The sequence below is a fragment of the Periplaneta americana genome, chromosome 2 (genome assembly GCF_040183065.1).
Source record: "Periplaneta americana isolate PAMFEO1 chromosome 2, P.americana_PAMFEO1_priV1, whole genome shotgun sequence".
In the NCBI taxonomy this organism is placed as follows: domain Eukaryota; kingdom Metazoa; phylum Arthropoda; class Insecta; order Blattodea; family Blattidae; genus Periplaneta; species Periplaneta americana.
In genome coordinates, this window is record NC_091118.1 from 62,451,380 (window position 1) to 62,470,899 (window position 19,520).

Sequence of the window (19,520 nt, forward strand, 5' to 3'; positions counted from 1 at the left end):
CGTACGGAGTTAAGGCTAGTTGTTCAGAGACTATATTGACGTGACATCATGCTGGGCGAACAGGGAACACTTGCATCATGTTTGTGCTGTAGTTGAGGTTCTATTCATGATTTAAAATTGGACCTCGAAAACTGTTAAAAATGCATTCCAGTGACAAAGATTGATACTGTGATGACATTTCCTACAATTTAAATTAGGCCTATTTGTTCATTTATTTATTTATTTATTTGATTTATTTTTGCTGGTACTGACAGAGTTAAGGCCATAAGGCCTTCTCTTCCACTTAACCAGTATAAAATACATAGCTAATATAAGTAGCATCAATACAGAACACAATGGAATAATAATAATAATAATAATAATAATAATAATAATAATAATAATAATAATAAGAAGAAGAAGAAGAAGAAGAACAAAATGTAGGTGTGTTTAATTAGGCCTACATGTAATTATAAGAGTTAAACAATTACAATTTAGTGTTCAATAAGACAATTTGGGTCGAAGGAATCATTAACATAATGAAGAAAAATTTTATTATATAGCCTATTGAAAAATATTCTACAAACGTAATATTTGAAGAAAAGTCATATTCAAGAGACGAAAAACAGCCTTTCTGACAATCGGCTTTTGAAAGTAGTCAATATCTAACAGCTCTTTACACTATGTACACTAAAATACGCAATTTTCATTATTTACACTGTCATAAACAATGAACCCTTACTTTGATCTTAAATTTTTTTACACTATTGTGCACAATTTATAAAGTAAGTAGGCCATAGTATTATGAAATAAAATATCTTGCATTATAATACACAAAGCTGTAAAGGTTAATATTGTAAATAATGTTTTATCAATGTAGATCTACCTTCTTTATTATATTGTAAATAGTAAAGATAGCGAATTCTAGTGTACCTAGTGTAAACAATTTAAAATATAAATATTAGTACTTACTTACTGGCTTTTAAGGAACCCGCAGGTTCATTGCCGCCCTCACATAAGCCCGTCATTGGTCCCTATCCTGAGCAAGATTAATCCAGTCTCTATCATCATATCCCACCTCCCTCAAATCCATTTTAATATTATCTTCCCATCTACGTCTCGTCATCCCCAAAGGTCTTTTTCCCTCCGGCCTCCCAACTAACACTCTATATGCATTTCTGGATTCGTTCATATGTGCTACATGCCCTGCCCATCTCAAACGTCTGCATTTAATGTTCCTAATTACGTCAGGTGAAGAATACAATGCGTGCAGTTCTGTGTTGTGTAACTTTCTCCATTCTCCTGTAACTTAATCCCTCTTAGCCCCAAATATGTTCCTAAGCACCTTATTCTCAAACACCCTTAACCTATGTTCCTCTCTCAAAGTGAGAGTCCAAGTTTCACAATCATACAGAACAACCGGTAATATAACTGTTTTATAAATTCTAACTTTCAGATTTTTTGACTGGATGATAAAAGCTTCTCAACCGAATAATAACACGCATTTTCCATATTTATTCTTTGTTTAATTTCCTTCCGAGTATAATTTATATTTGTTACTGTTGCTCCCACCTCTTCAAATGTAAATATTAGTGTAATTGTTAAAATGATCCACGTTTTGTTCCGCCCTTCTTTACGGAACAACAGTCGTATGAGCCGTCAGTCAACTACTTCGCTTGCTAGATGCACGTGCGTAGTCTATTTAAAAACTCCAGTAATAGATCTAATCGTGTACTCTCCTGGGACACAGTACGGTCCCTAGCGATGAGTGATGAGTGACGTATAATGTAATGGAATTATGGAGTAGGCCAAAAAGGAAAAGTCAAAGAGAAAGTTCGATCTGTGCTGTGGACGGGGCCACTGCGTAGTTCAGTGGTCAGGCACTCGGTACGTAGAACTGATGTTCCTGGGTTCGATTCTCACTTCCGGAACGAATTCTTCTCCGTTAATAGTAAATATAATACAGAGTTCCTACAAAAGACCTTTCTGGTTTCGAAAAATGCAATTTACGTTCTATGAATCTGAGTTGCATGAAAATAGTACCAATGGAAAGAAAAACTTAAAAAGTTTAGTTCCTTACCTTAAAGATGTTCAGTGTGTCCCCCCTTTGGTAACACGGCACATATCAAGCCTATAGTCAAGTTCCACGTAGGTACGCGGATTTTCTAACCCCCAGATTCTGAGGCTATGTCTATTCACCTTACCAGAAAGAAAGATGAAAAGTGGCTTCGTCAGAAAACACAACGGAACGAATAAATTCATCATAGTTTTCATAAAGTCTGCATACTTATGCATAAATTTCTTCGTAGCGCTTTGTCCTCTGGTTTTAGGATTTGCAGCAACTGTAAACGGTACGGATAAAAACGCAACCGCTTGCGAAGGATCGTGCCTTAAAATCAGTGTACCATTTACAGATTGTAGGGCCACTGGGTGGATTTGCACCAAAATTTGTTCGGTAATGCCGTTGTACATTAATAACCGACTGGTTCACATGAAAAATCAAGCGCACAAAAAAAGCTTTTCTGTCCTCTATTAGCAGTTTTCGCTTCAACAATGAAAAAATTTGTTTATATGCACTATTATGAGGCAGTTTTACCAACTAAGAAAACAATCCTGTCACAACTAAACATTTTGAATTTCTCTCTCCATTGGTGCTATTTCCATGCACCTCAGATTCATAGAACGTAAATTACATGTGTTCGAAACCCGAAAGGTCTTTTGTAGGAGCCCTGTATATAGTTACATACGTTATAAATATTATTGCAAGTTTATTTTCTATCTCTTCTAGTACAGTTCACTAGGCCTATGTAAGTTATATTCTACAGCATTATTCAGATTTTTGTCTGGTGGTTTGCATATTTTGTTGTAGAAAGGGAGAAAATGTCACCATTGGTAATAAACAGATTGCGGTCTAGGGTCACCGGTTCGCGAGATTGAAGTATGGAACGCACGGAGTATACGTGACGTCATTATCCATGGAGTGGGATGGCACTGTGAGAATACAGTTGGTTTCGTAAGAAATTACATTACCGCCTTTCTCATTCTGCTTGGCGTGGGTCCTTGCAATCACCACACGTGCTTGAGATCCTGTGAGTATGCAAATCAAGCTTTCAGGTATATCTCCCTGTAAAGTTGATTTGAATAATTTCGAGGGAAAAATTGTTCCGGGGGCGGGTATCGAACCCGGGACCTTCGGTTAAACGTACCAACGCTCTACCAACTGAGCTACCCGGGAACTCTACTAGACACCGATCCAATTTTTCCCTCTATATCCACAGACCTGAAAGTGGGCTGACAGCCGTCAAGCAATCAAAATTGAGTGCACACTAACTCTGTGTGACTTAAATTGTGGTTTTCTGTTAACGAACAGTGACGTATATTATACAAATCAAGTTTTCAGGTATAACTGTTCGTTAGCAGAAAACCACAATTTAAGTCACCCAGAGTTAGTGTGCACTCAATGTTGGTTGCTTGACAGCCCACTTTAAGGTCTGTGGATATAGAGGGAAAAATTGGATCGGTGTCCGGTAGAGTTCCCGGATAGGTCAGTTGGTAGAGCGTTGGTACGTTTAATCAAAGGCCCCGGGTTCGATACCGGCCCCGGAACAATTATTCAAACCAACTTTAGAGGCAGTTATACCTGAAAGCTTGATTTGCATAATACACGTCACTGTTCGTTAACAGAAAACCACAATTTAAGTCACACAGAGTTAGTGTGCACTCAATGTTGGTTGCTTGACCGCTGTCAGCCCACTTTGAGATCTGTGGATATAGAGGGGAAAATTGGATCGGTGTCTGGTAGAGTTCCCGGGTAGCTCAGTTGGTAGAGCGTTGGTACGTTTGTTTAACCAAAGGCCCAGGGTTCGATATCCGGCCCCGGAACAATTTTTCCCTCGAAATTATTCAAATTATTCATTCTATGAGTAAACAAATATATTTTAGTTTTTTTCATTTATTTATTTCATTATTTATACATGCATATTTGTGTTAGTATTAATTTCTCTGTTTTATAATTCATGTTATTGAAGAACATGTCGAAAATTAAGAGCACCAAGCGTTCCATTCAGAACGAACTTACAGAAAAGTCGGAAAGGAATATTTTCTTATTAAAGGGGGGGGGGGGGAACACTGAATTTTGCAAATTATTAAAAAAGTATAAGGACAGATAGAACTCGATTCTTTCAAAAGCAGTGTAATATCAAAAGGTATATGGAAAATATTTAATTACACAGTCAAAACTGGCCTTCAACATCAAACTCAGATATAGAACACCAAAAGAATTTCATCGAGATTTGTGTATAACGTTTGTAAATGCCAACATTCTTTCCAACAATATTTCAAAGCGTTTCTTGAAAAAAGTTATTTTAAGTAAAAGTAGGAGATACTTTTCTTTTGATACGTTGCGAATGCACCTTGTAATTCGGTGCGTTGAATTGTGAAGAAATGTATATTATGTAAGTACTGTATATTTTTTTCTTTTCTGCTCACACACAATGTACCTAACGCAAATTGAAACAAATTATTTATTGTACTAGAAATTCACTGTATATACTGTATTATATTTGTAAACGTAAACATTTATTTTGTGCCCTACTGTGACTGAATGTTTACAGGTTGAGGCAAGAAGTAACTGCACTTTCAATCTCCCATTTGCCTCGATCTACACAACACAGTGGTCAGTGCGTTCGTATTTATTGCATTTCGGTACCCTGGGCCGCAGTCTGGTAATAAACTAGTTTATTTCTCTTGCACAGTTGGCGACACTGTTGGAGAGTCAGACGTGACGTCTGACACATCCCAGATTGCCTCAGTATGACCATGACGTCATGTATATGCATGATGAGGCTATGTCGTCAGGAGGAAAGGAGAGACTAGTCTAGACAGTAGCTCTGATTACAACAGGACTCAGGGGCAGTAGATGGCAGTGTGTGTGGCATGAAATGTGGTTGGTTACATTTGTTGGTGTTTTCCGTTTAAGTACAAGTATCATTTTTATCAATTGTTCTTCAAATTCCTACGTCGAAAGGAATAGAAGTATGATTTTATATTTATTCTGTGAATAATCGCTTCTAAAATGTCATGATGTAAACAAATGAGTGAAGAAGAAAACTGTAAATACATTATAGCTAACATTATTTGGAAGGAATATAGGCTACATGCGTTTTAAGTACCTGTGAGTAAACTGTATATTTACATTTGATTGCTCTCTGCTGTTGCTGCTGCTGACGATGGACAGTGACTTGAGCTGTTGTTGCATTACAATATGGCATTTCTATCTTATCGGGAGGTGGGGCGAACTATTTGTTTATTATGAATGGGACTGGAGTTTTTTACGTAAGTCACTGAACGGGGAAAAATAATTTTTTTGGTATTGCATTCTCACTTCTCACGTGTAGCAAATACGTTACATACAATATTTGATCAGAGGTGATATGAAACTAACGCAATTTTCTGCATCCAACTATCAAGTAGGCCTACTACTTCTGATAAATGTGTAATTTCCCTTTTCAAAGTACAAAATGTAGAATTTAGAATTTCCCGAGGTGTCGACCTGGTTCGTATAGTGCTGGCCTTCTATGCTTAAGGTTCCGGGTTCGATCCCGGGCCAGGTCGATGGCATTTAAGTGTGCTTAAATGCGACAGGCTCATGTTAGTAGATATACTGGCATGTAAAAGAACTCCTGCGGGACAAAATTCCGGCACATCCGGCGACGCTGATATAACCTCTGCAGTTGCGAGCGTCGTTAAATAAAACATTACGTAACATTTCCCGAGGTCGTAACTTGTCATCCATTAAGAAAGATGTAATGTTCGCCAAATCGGAAATATAATGAGGATGCGCACTATTAAAATGTAAATAAACACGCTTTTCCTTACATCCTCTCTTTCTATTCTCTCTCTGCTATTCTTCCACTTTTTTCTGTACCCCACCTCTCTACGCTTACTACCTGATATAATGTTTACATTATACTCTACATTTATCTATTCTATTATTCATTCATTCATATTGTTCTACTCAAGGGCAAGTCTTTCACTGCAAACCCAGCATTCTCCAGTCTTTCCTATTTTCTGCCTTTCTAACAATTAGTCTCCGCATACGTCCATATATCTTAATGTCGTCTATTATCTGATACCATCTTCTGCCCCGAACTCTTCTCTCGTTTACCATTCCTTCCAGTGCATCCTTCAGTAGGCAGTTTCTTCTCAACCAGTGACCTAACCAATTGCTTTTCCTCTTCCTGATCAGTTTCAGCATCATTCTTTCTTCACCCGGTCTTTCCAACACAGCTTCGTTTCTTATTCTGTCTGTCCATTTCAAACGCTTCATCCTTCTCCATATCCACATTTCAAATGCTTCTAGTCGCTTCTCTTCACTTCGTCGTAATGTCCATGTTTCTGCCCCATACAATGTTACACTCCACACAAAGCACTTCACTAGTCTCTTCCTTAGTTCTGTCTCCAGAGGTCCGCAGAAGATATTCCTTTTTCTATTAAAAGCTTCCTAGGCCATTGCTATCCTCCTTTTGACTTCCTGGCAGCAGCTCATGTTACTGCTTAAAGTACACCCCAAGATTTGAAGCTGTCCACTTGCTCTACTGCCTCATTTACTGTAGAATTCGAAAGTTTACCTTTCTTCCTATGATCATGGTCATGGCCTTCTTCTTGTTGGCATTTATCTTCATTCCATACTGCTCATAGCGTCATTTAGCTTCAGTAGCATATATCTTAGTATCGTCTCCTCTCCTGCCAATAACGCCATATCATCAGCAAATCTTATGCACTTTATCCTTCTTCCTCCTACTATCACGTGTTCTGAAAACAGTTCTTCATTAAATTCTCCAAGTATTGATTAAGGGCATCCATGACGTACTCCTCTCCCTATTATTCCATTACTCACACACAATTTTATATAACTTGCCGGTATTGAGAATCGAACCACCGACCTTTATTTTTGTACTCTATAATCCTAACCCCTGGACCAGGCGTGTCCAAAACAATAGGTAGCGCCGAATCACTGCGGAATGCAGCCCGCAACACTTCGGTCTACCTTTGAGGAGTGGGGATGGAGAGGTGGCTGATACAAATCACATAGTATGGCAGTGGTTGGTTACTTAACTTAGCTGTTACCACTGGCTGTTTATTTATCGAATTATCAAGATAAATAATATATATTTACACAAAATTATTTCTTGAAAATATTTCCCCTACAGTTAATGCCTTTTAAAATATAACCAGTGAGTCAATGCACAATCCTTATTTTATACCATTCGATATACTAATGAACTTTTATTAACTAATTGTTTTAATTACGTCGTACCCATATCAATTCAATCATTAATTCACTCGAACTTGGTTTATGTAATATCTATGTTTAGTTATTATTATTGTTCCCAAATCACCTTTATCGACTCGAGCAAAAACAACAGCGTCGAAGTCTGATTTTATATCAGGTACAGCAATACCACAGTCTACTATATACAGTCGCGAAGCTTGAGGTGTTTTTTTGCAAATCTCGTGATAAAGCGCTCCAAGCGGTTAGCAACTAGAAACAATAGACTGTCCATGGTCGACTTTCGACTGTGTCGTATTTCTATTGAGTGCTAGCTCGTTGCGTATTTCACATTGATGCTTGTGAAATGTTCGTTATTGGTTGTAATGAAAATGTTAATGGCTAAAATATAATAATTGGAATAATAATATGGGACAAGGAGGAGACGTTTGTAGTGCTATAAATTGTAGCAACAGTAAGAGAAAGAGGTCAGAGTTATCCTTTTTCCGATTTCCGAAAGATTCAGAAAGGTTCCTGGGTTTCCACAAGAATGCTTGCAAAAACAAAACTCTTAATTTTGAAGTTCTTTTTGACTGTTAGAATACATTATATCCTTAAATTTCACAATGAAATGTTTCAGTCTAACCGAAAGGACATTAGATACCGGTTAAAGTTCTGTCACTTAGGCTGCTAAATTTCCAGAGAAATAAAGGTTAGGTCTACTTTTTTTTTTTCAGAGGATATATTTTTAATTGTAGCTATTAATTTTGTTATTATTTTTATGTGTTATTTTACTAAAGACGTAGAAAAATTAAGTTCGTGTTAATGAAATTTATTGATCACGTTTTATTTTCAATTCTGGTGGGATTATTATTGCTTAGGCCTACTTTTTTTTTTTTCAAAGGATATGTTTTTAATTATAGCTGTTAATTTTGTTGTTATTTTTATTTATTGCTTTACTAGAGACGTAGAAAAAGTCTGTTTTTGATCACGTTTTATTTGCAATTCTGGTGTGATTATTATTGCTTAACCTCATCCCATTTTGTTACCTACGTAAGCCTACACTATAAGTACCGGTACACGTAAGTTACTCCATTAATTCATATTTATTTTCCATTATTATTGTTGTAAAGGGAAATGGAAATTAATATTTATTGGTTTCATAGTTAATTATCGCTATAATCTTGAATGAGTGAAGCTATTATAGTAAATTTCAATTCGTTTTGCACAAACAAAAATTATATATAAAATTTCTTGCAGGTATCTTCGAGTTTATGGTGGAATTTAATATATTTCATTAAAATAATAAACTAACTTCATGCATTTAATATTTCAATAATGGAAGGAAGGTGTTAATTTTTTCCAAAAAAAAAACACGACAACGAAAGTGTAACATATTTTTCGTCTGCTAGGAGAGAGATCTGCGATGCTAAGGCGATAGTAGCGATCCTAGTGGTGGGCAACTACCCATGTTTGCATTTTTACTACATATTGAGCTTCGCGACTGTATATAGTAGACTGTGGCAATACGTAATTTGTGTGAAACGTAGGGTGACCAGACGTTCTCTTTTGTCCGGACATGTCCTCCTTTTTAGGCCTTTGTCCGGGATCCGGGCGGATTTTTAAAAAATCAAGAAATGTCCTCCTTTTCGTAACTTGTATGTCTGGTATTTTGAAATTATCTGATTCGATGCCTTTTTGAAGTAATTTTCCTGTAGATGGCAGCAGCATCGACAGAATATACTCTTTGCCAACGATCATAACTCTCTTTGCATACAAAGTAATATTAAATTAGCATTTTGTGCTGTCTTTTTATGTATTTTGATAATACATATGTAGTATGGCTTTCATATGTAGTTAACTGTAAAATCGTTTTATATTATTAAGTTTTATCATAAGTATACCGTAATAAAATAGATATTAACATAATTTTAAGTATAATATCGGCCTAAGCCTAAATCTAAATAGGGTAGATACTTTCTGTCCTCTTTAATAATTTTAGTTCCCTTGACTTTCATTTGTAGCTAACTGTAAAATCATTATTATTAAGTTTTATCATAATTATTTTTGTAATATTAACATACATTTAAGTAGGATATAAGCCTAAATCTGTACCGGTACTGTAAATATTTTGTCATAAAATATATATTGACGTAATTTATAGAATAATCTAGGCCTAAGCCTATATCTAAGTACTTACATATTTTCTGTCCTATTTTTTCGAACAATGTCCTCCTTTTTGAAGCTTTGTGTCCTCTCTTCTATCGATGTAAATCTGGTCACCCTAGTGAAAAAGTTCTTGTCCAATATACGTATCCTGCAGTGGCGGCTCCTGCATATTTCTTAAGAGGAGGAAAGAAGTTAACAGCGCAAAATGACACCTTCTTGAGAGAAACATGCTACAAATTAGCCTACATGCATACATGTAAGACCAGGTAGTGTTGGGATTGGCCTTCCTCCCTTTTGTATAGCAATAATCTGTTTTTTAAACTGAGTTTCCTAAATTGTCCAAAATATAATATGTTTTCACTTCCATTCATTGTTGGATAATTGCACAAATTAATAATTACAAGGAAATTCACAACCTCGCAGCATTTTTCACGCACACTACAGCATCACACGTGTTGGAAGAGACCATCTACTAACACGTAACCGGAACCGTTTTACGGAAATGAGAATGAGAAATAATCTGTTAGGAAAGCGAGAAAACTGCACCCACCCACGTGATCTGTGTTGCCACATGTACATTTTACAAGTTCAGTATCACATGCTTTTGAAGAATGTCAGTTCTTGCAAAGTCATACTACCATTATTGTTCAAAGCTGCCGATGACCGATTAATTTTTTTATGTTAAAAATAATGTAGTTTGGAGTACTTCAATTTAAAAGATATTTGTGCAAAACTGACAACTTGGCTGTTGTTCTGTCTAGTAGACAATGAATGGAAGTGAATTTCAGGGGCCAAAAACATCTGCGATACTAATGTAGAACTACTTCCTCTTTGTTTTATATAAATCCAACTTCAACTTTCAGATATCCTCGAAAGTTTCAAACCATGAATAGTAGCTTTTATAAAGTGCAATGAATAATATATTTTGATCTATAATTAAAAAAAATATATGGTGTCTTTCATAGCTTTGCGTTAAAACTATTTTTATTGTGTCTCCTCCTAGATGTGTTATAGTCTGGTTGAATGCAGCATCGTTGGATGGCAGCGGTAGCGAACTTGGCTGCACTACCAGTCGGTTTCTATTTCCCGCCCATGCGCTGATTCAGAGGAGGATCTCCTCCCTATCCGTTCATTTACTTGCTTTAAAACTCTGATTCTTTCTTTGGCCGCTAGCGTTCTGTTGTCTATGTGTATTAACTGCAGTAAAGAAGGAATGGATTGACATTCCTCCACACAAACAATCTCGCATCCTTCTCACAGTTTTCTAGTAGCACATGAGTGCGCGTCGTTAAAAACTCGATCAACCGAGGTTTTCTTATAGCTGTAAACTTAAAAATTATCGGCTCTTCCTCGAATTTCAAAGCATATATTTCATTTGGTATTTACTTTCAAAAGAAGAAAAATGTGAGGAAGAAGTTCCTCCCTTCCCTCCCCCCGAGGAACCGCCACTGGTATCTTGTATTTTGATTTCACAATGTTCATCTGTGAAAAAAAAAAAATTGCTCACACTTATGGGTTGACGCATACATTGATTCTGTGGAACAAGTAAAGAAACTCGAATAGTGACAGGTTATCATATTTAGTACTTAAGGGTAGATGGTGCGACATCATAGTTATAAATGCTCACGCCCCTACAGAAGAGAAAGACGACTATATAAAGGATAGCTTCTATGAGGAATTGGAACATACTTTTGATCAGTTCCCTAGGTATCACATGAAAATTTTATTGGGGGATTTCAACGCTAAAGTAGGAAGGGAGGATATTTTTAGACCAACTATTGGAAAAGAGAGCCTACACGTAATTAGTAGTGACAATGGAGTTAGATTAGTCAACTTTGCCACATCGAAAAATTTAATTGTCAAAAGTACAACATTCCCCCATAAGGATATACATAAATATACTTGGACTTCTCCAGATGGATTGACACACAACCAAATAGATCACATCTTGATAGATAAACGGAGACATACTAGTATAGTAGATATTCGAACTTTCAGGGGTGCAGACTGTAATTCTGACCTTTATTTGGTGATTGGAGAATTAAGAGAAAGATTATCAGTAGCCAAGCGAGTAGAGCAACAAGTTAATATCACTAAATTCAATATTTTGAAATTAAAGGACGAGGAAGCTAAGCAAAATTATCAGGTCGAAATTTCGAATAGGTTTGCCACTTTAGAAAGTTCCGACGAAGTTGAGAAAGAATTAGATGTTAATAGCGTGTGGGAAAATATCAGAGATAGTATCAAAATTGCAGCTGAACAGAGCATAGGTTATTATGAAACTAAGAAAAAGAAACCGTGGTTTGATGAAGATTGTTGCATGGTAGTAGAAAGAAGGAAACAGGCAAAATTGAAATTCTTACAGGATCCAGTTGAGGAGAAGAGAGATAATTATTTCAATGAAAGACGGGAAGCAAGTCGTACACTTAGGAATAAAAAGAGAGGTTACTTGAAGGAAAAACTGAATGAGGTAGAAACAAATAGTAAGAATAAAAACATTCGAGATTTATATAAGGGTATAAAGGAATTTAAGAACGGATATCAGCCAAGGGTAAACGTGATCAAGGATGAGAATGGTGACTTGCTTGCAGACTCTCCATCAATCCTAAACAGATGGAAAAACTATTTTGCGCAACTACTAAATGTACATAGGCCAAATAGAAATGATCGGGATGATATTGAAATACAAACTGCTGAGCCATTTATACCCGAACCCACGCTTTCAGAAGTCGGAATTTCGATAGAAAATCTGAAAAAGTACAAGTCTCCAGGTATCGATCAAATTCCAGCAGAATTAATACAAGAGGGTGGAAGTGCATTATATAGCGAAATTTATAAACTTGTACTTGCTATTTGGGAAAAGGAAATTGTACCAGAACAATGGAAGGAGTCCATAATTGTACCTATTTTTAAAAAGGGGGACAAAACCAACTGTGGTAACTTTCGAGAAATATCACTTTTTTTAACGTCGTACAAAATTTTGTCCAATATTCTTTTGAGAAGATTAACTCCGTACGTAGATGAAATTATTGGGGATCATCAGTGCGGTTTTCGGCGTAATAGATCGACTATTGATCAGATTTTTTGTATTCGGCAGATAATGGAGAAAAAATGGGAGTATAAGGGTACAGTACATCAGTTATTCATAGATTTCAAAAAGGCATATGACTCGGTTAAGAGGGAAGTATTATATGATATTCTTATTGAATTTGGTATTCCCAAGAAACTAGTTCGATTAATTAAAATGTGTCTCAGTGAAACATACAGCAGAGTCCGTATAGGTCAGTTTCTATCTGATCCTTTTCCAATTCACTGCGGGCTAAAGCAGGGAGATGCACTATTACCTTTACTTTTTAACTTCGCTTTAGAATATGCCATTAGGAAAGTTCAGGATAACAGGCAGGGTTTGGAATTGAACGGGCTACATCAGCTTCTTGTCTATGCAGATGACGTGAATATGTTAGGAGAAAATACACAAACGGTTAGGGAAAACACGGAAATTTTACTTGAAGCAAGTAAAGCGATCAGTTTGGAAGTAAATTCCGAAAAGACAAAGTATATGATTATGTCTCGTGACGGGAATATTGTACGAAATGGAAATATAAATATTGGAAATTTATCCTTCGAAGAGGTGGAAAAATTCAAATATCTTGGAGCAACAGTAACAAATATAAATGACACTCGGGAGGAAATTAAACGCAGAATAAATATGGGAAATGCGTGTTATTATTCGGTTGAGAAGCTCTTATCATCTAGTCTGCTGTCCAAAAATCTGAAAGTTAGAATTTATAAAACAGTTATATTACCGGTTCTTCTATATGGCTGTGAAACTTGGACTCTCACTCTGAGAGAGGAACATAGGTTAAGGGTGTTTGAGAATAAGGTGCTTAGGAAAATATTTGGGGCTAAGCGGGATGAAGTTACAGGAGAATGGAGAAAGTTACACAACACAGAACTGCACGCATTGTATTCTTCACCTGACATAATTAGGAACTTGAAATCCAGACGTTTGAGATGGGCAGGGCATGTAGCACGTATGGGCGAATCCAGAAATGCATATAGAGTGTTAGTTGGGAGACCGGAGGGAAAAAGACCTTTAGGGAGGCCGAGACGTAGATGGGAGGATAATATTAAAATGGATTTGAGGGAGGTGGGGTATGATGATAGAGACTGGCTTAATCTTGCACAGGATAGGGACCGATGGCGGGCTTATGTGAGGGCGGCAATGAACCTTCGGGTTCCTTAAAAGCCATTTGTAAGTAAGTAAGTAATAATAATAATAATAATAATAATAATAATCCATATTTCACACAAGTTAATTGCCGGTATATAACATTAGGCCATTACAAATATTATAAAGAACTTAATTTTATAATAATGATTTATTTATTATTTATTTATATTTAACATTTATGTGCTGAACAACAGCCAGAGGCTAATTATAGTTCAGCACACTACACAAACAGAAGATACAAAGGTGCAAGAATAAATATAATAATATCTTAAATCAAGCAAAACATACATAAATAAAATTTAAAACAAGGACAGTAAATACCAATAAACGAAACTATACTTTAAAAGGATCTAAATTGTTCCCATGCAAATTGGCATATTTTATGCACCTACAGACTGGAGAATGAGATTTTGAATTTCTGTTGTAATTTTTTTTTTTTTTTTAATCTTAAACCCTTTGTAGGAATATGAATGCTGATATTGTTTATGATAGTCTCATAATCAATATCACCCTTGATAACTTTGCAAATAAATTGATAATCAAGATTTTGACGTCTAGAATAAAGGCTACAACAGTTAAAATATTTATAGGTAATCTCATAATTGAAGTCAGAGGAATAGGGTATAAATCGAAAAGCACATAAGGAAATAATAATAATAATAATAATAATAATAATAATAATAATAATAATAATAATAATAACGTAGCTAGGCTTACCCTTTAAATTAGAATTATTAAGAGTGACACGTAATATAATGGCGTTTTATATTGATTTTGAAAAGCCACGTAAAAACCTTGTGGCAAATGAGGCATTTAATATTTCTTTCATTGGCTAATACACACAAACAAAAATTTCTCCTCGCATTGCGGACGGAAGTTTCTTTTTTCACAATCGACACGGAATAACACAACTTCGATACAAACATTGCGTAGGTACAAGCGCCACTGATACCACCGTTCCTCTGCCATGGAGGGTAGTGGTAGGGGTTGCGGGAGGAAACATTGCGTCTTATTGTAGAGTCTAGTATATACAGTCAGGAAGCTCAATACGTAGTAAATTTGCATCCATAGATAGTTGCTCACCACTAGAATCGCTAATATCGCCTCATTACAGACAATGCGAAATAGTACCGACACAGTCTTTTGTTTCTAGCACCCTCACAACTTAAGCTTCGTGACTGTATATAGTAGACTGTGCTTATAGTGCTCAATGATCGCAACTCACTAAATTGACCTGCCTCCCCTAGACTATAAGAACCGTTATGAAAGCATGGCGGCATTGGGGTAGCTCAGTCGGTAGCGCGCTTACCTGATGGTCCGAAATTGCGCTGGGGTATGAGTTCGATTTCCGCTTGAGCTGATCACGTGGTTGGTTTTTTTTTTTTTTTTTTTTTTTTCAGATGTCTTCCCCAACCGTAAGGCGAATTGGCGAATCTTCGGCCTCATCTCGCTATCACCAGTCCCATCGATGCTAAGTGAAGGGTTTCAAGCCAAAGGTCAAAGGAAGAGGTTTGGAGATATTGAAGGGTAAAAGAAAGAAGTAATTGTTAAGTCGACAGCAAGTTTTTGTATCCACACAACATTTATTTGGAACCTACAAGTGTCAATGGAATATACAGTAAGAGAAATATTAACTTCTTAATTAATAAGTCTTGCTTTTAAAACACTGAAAATGTTAGTAATAAGCATTTTTTTCTAACTAAAATGAGTGTCACATAATCTGTTTTTTAGCATACAGTTGTTGAAAAAATAAATTTACTTGTTTTATGAAAATGTAAGAAATGTGAAGTTGACCATTTCATTTGGATTTATAAATGGGAATAATATCTTCAGTGTTGTCACTTCTAAGTTTTCTACGTAGATCATATGAGCCGTTCAGAGCAAAAGTGGTGTAAGTCATAATTGGATAATGAGGTTTAAAGTAAAAATTCTGTAAAATACAGCGCAAAGTAGCAATGAATATGTTGTTCTTGCTATCCACTGACTATTAATAGTTTAAATAAAGTGAATATTAATTGCTACTTTGCGCTGTATTTTAGAGAATGTTTACTTTAACCCTCATTACCCATTCTTGACTTACATCACTTCTGCTCTGAACGGCTCATAAAAAAGCCAAATTGCTCCGCGTTACAGGTTTTGAAGTTAACAACTTTTATCAGTTTTGCTATGCTGCCATCTAGTTGTTACATAAGGAGTCACGTCATAACTTCCATTTGAATTGCATTAGCGACTGTACTGCCATCTCGTGTTCGTTTACGGCGGACGGGTGGCAATCCTGGCGGTTTTCCCTTCAAAGTGCAAACGATTTTAACAAAGGAACGAGCAATCTATATGTGATCTGGGGTTTTCTATAAAATTCATAATGAACAGGTGGAATGTAGTGGCACAAATACATCAGATTTTTAAGGGAGGCCTATAGAGAAAATATTACATTTTCTGACAAAAAAAAGGCTTTTTTAAGTAAATCGTTTCTAATACCATTGTCTACACGTGCAGAGGTACACTTATTACGAGTGACTAAGTGGCTGGGATCCGACGGAATGAGCGCCATCTTAAATCATTAAAAACCCAGGTTTTTTGCCAGAGAGAATTTTTCTCTGCTCCAGCCATCCTTCATCACACCTATGTAATTTCGTACCCAGTGATAAATCTGGTAAAGTGGGAAGGAAATGATATGTGTCAGGCAGTTATGAAACCTTGGCGCACCTAATGCTATCTCGGGCCGTTAGATGTGGCACACGTAGCACTATGTTGAAGATAAATTTATGTGACCGTGGTGTCTCCCAGCTCCTGGTCATTCAATCTCAGTTTTTCTATTTATTTGAACACAACTGAAAGTCTCAATGTGTCATCCAGGCATATTCATGTTTTGCTAGTGAACTAACTTTGCTTATTACTCCGTCTTTTCCTTTGAACATTCACGCAACTCTTATTAAAAAAGAGGGGCAGCTCCATAGCATGATCTAAAGAGTGAACAAAAAATCCCACTACTCCCTTTCATTTTTCTTGCAAAACAAATCTGTGCCTGAAAAACGTGTTGATGATACTTGTATGACAGCTGGCTTACATATTTCAAGGTGTGATCATGGCAGAGGACAGCTGATGGACCTGAGGTAGACCATAACACATGGAAATTTCCAGCCATTCCTAGGGTGCAAAATGGGAAGGTGAATGCGAGAGTTTTCAGTTTGGAGAAGAGACTTGTGGCTTTTGTATAGGTACACAAGTGGCCTCATACCGGAAAAATCGTGAGAAATGACATCAGCCTGTTCAAATCTCTGTCTGTTAATTCATTGACAGTCACCGGGCGAAAAGATTTCATTTCCAAGTCTTTCTTTATATGACTGCGCATTGTTGATCGCGGTACTTGCAACGCTGCAGCACGTTTTCTTGTTGATTTTATTGACAATCGATCCACCAACTTGGCACAAGACCGTCTCCAATACATTGGAGACGGTCTTGCTTGGCAACTGCAGCACCAGTTTCTTGCCGAGTGGAGAGTCTTTACCAGTGGCGCCAACTTATCTAGGCCCGTGATGCCCGAGCCTACACAAAACCAAAGGCATGGATACAATACATTTGTTTGAACTCAAGTGTTTAACGAGCACTGCTTTGAACCATAATACCGGTACTAATATCGGCTCTAAAATTTATAACAAATTAATAAAGAAATACCCACATCTATTTACCTCTAACAGTTTTAATTTTAAGAATGTATGTAAGCATTTTGTTATGAGTGATTATTAATTTTTAGATGTTATTTTATTGTAATTTATTCATGTAAATTTATTATTATCGAATACTCCTCTGAGTACGAGAACACTTTCTGTCAGGGTAGTGCTAGAATTTTGTTAATTTACAATTTCAATGCATTGTATTTTTCTGGCAATGAACAATAATTTAGCTACACATTCGTAGAACCTGTGACTGTCATGATTCACTATTGCCAGAATTAAAGGAAACAAAAGGTTAGAAAAACCCTATATGTTGCCTGTCAAAAAGCAGTTATGTGGCTCGGTAAGAATGCCAGTAAATTAGGTTTGAAAGTAAGAAGCAGAAAATCACTATTAGAGATGGGATAAACTGTTCTTTTTAAGAAACAGTTCCGACTGTAACTGTTTCATGATCGAAGCTGTTCCAAAATAATAGTTTCAAAGAAACAGTTTCATAAGAATATGTTTACAACATCAGTGCCAACTGTTCCAAATGTTCCAACTGTTTCAACTTCACATCTGCTTCAGGAACATGTTTCAAAGCCCTTGAATCGTCTTTAAATCAGCTCTTCATTGTATTATGACGACGAAAGTCATTTTTCGAGGTTACTGTTAAAAAGTACAGTAAATAACTACAATTCAAAATGAATTGATTTTGGTAAAAATAAGGCGTATAACTTAACCCTAGGAGAATTTAATAACGATAAGACATTAGCTGATAATATTTTTCGCGATATATTAATATGTCTGTTTGGGGCATCATAGGCAGAAAGAGAACAGTTTCCTTGGGGGGGGGGGGGGCAAAGCAAAACCATAGAATCCCAATATAACGGGGTTATGGGGGACATCATTTATCTTCTCTCCCCGTTATAGCTTGACTGTGGTACAGTATATTGAAATATGATCATTTAATAAAGGTATTTTCGAGGGGCATGTTTCTTACAGTGTTTCATCCATATCCACGATGTTTCGGACTGAGTTGTAAAGGGCTTGAACTGTAGGTTTACTACAATTTGTAATAGGGCATAACTTAAAACAATCTCCCTCTTTTTCTCTCTAGTACAGAAAAACATGCATACATCAATAAAACTACATTAACAGTTCTGACAGAAACTTTTTATATGAAGTCTACGTTCCTGAAGATATCATATGAAATGTAAACTCTAATTATTTTATTTAATCTCGTCTTTAAGTTTACACATTATACCGGGATTACTTTTCTTTTTTCTGAATTGTTGTGCAGTATGTTATTCATATTCTCCAAGTGGCGGCCTGAACACCTGCAAACTTCTAACACATGAGTACAAGCTGTTACAAAAGAAACATTACAGTGCTTCCATTCCTCAAATGAGGTATAGAAATTCTTATACATTCAGAAATTTAAAATATATATTATAGCCCAGACACTTGATCCAAAGACACGAATTTGTCAATTTAAGCACAGAAACTTAATCATAAACAAAAGCATGAAAAATATTTTGAATTCAATACTTTCTAACATTAATAGAAAAAAAAAAGAGTTCAGACAAGTTTGGGGACCAGTGGCATCCCCCCCCCCCATGTCTCCCCATAACTCCGCCTGTGTTGGGCACCATGAACATATTCTTCATCAATGGGCAGCTAATAATTAATTAATATCACATTTATTAGAGAATTTGATTCGTACAATTAAATTTCCTGGTCCTACATAGGCTACTGTTGCACGAAGGCCGTGTGGAACTTTGATATTATATCTATTTTCGATTGGAGGTCGATGATAGTGCAGACAGCAGACAGCAAAGAACAGGGAAGCTGTTTAGAAATTGAACTGTTTATCTCTTGGAACTGTTACTGTAAATGTACGAAGATCGGTAAATCTTAGAATTTACCGGTATAACTGAACATTTACCGTTATGGTGCGGTAAAACCCCGAAATATCTTATTAGATGTATACATTTTGAACTTTTATCAAGAGATTTGGTAAATCTCAGGATTTACCGATCAGTTGTGGTAAAATCTTAATTTAATAAAAAAATCTTTACTAAGATTTGCCGTTCTTCGCACTTTTACATAACCATTTCCGATTCATCTCTTTATTGTTGTTTTAGGCTCTATTTAAAAACGTAAATTAAAATACCTCAGCAGTGACTGAAATAATTTATATTTATTTTAAATT

General features: G+C 36.1%; 1 protein-coding gene across 6 annotated transcripts in view; it reads left to right on the forward strand.

Annotated features, from left to right (window-relative positions):
• Positions 1–19,520, forward strand: part of LOC138694284 (uncharacterized) — a 167,345-nt gene that overhangs the window by 136,944 nt on the left and 10,881 nt on the right. For 2 of the 6 annotated variants that reach the window (XR_011330879.1, XM_069817800.1), the window contains exons 1-2: positions 4,826–5,152; positions 15,053–15,270. The gene's annotated coding sequence lies outside the window, so the exon portion shown is untranslated. Of the gene's footprint in view, positions 1–4,790; positions 5,153–15,052; positions 15,271–19,520 lie in introns of those variants that run through there. The other 4 variants (XM_069817801.1, XM_069817803.1, XM_069817802.1 and 1 more) reach the window with 3 other exon arrangements.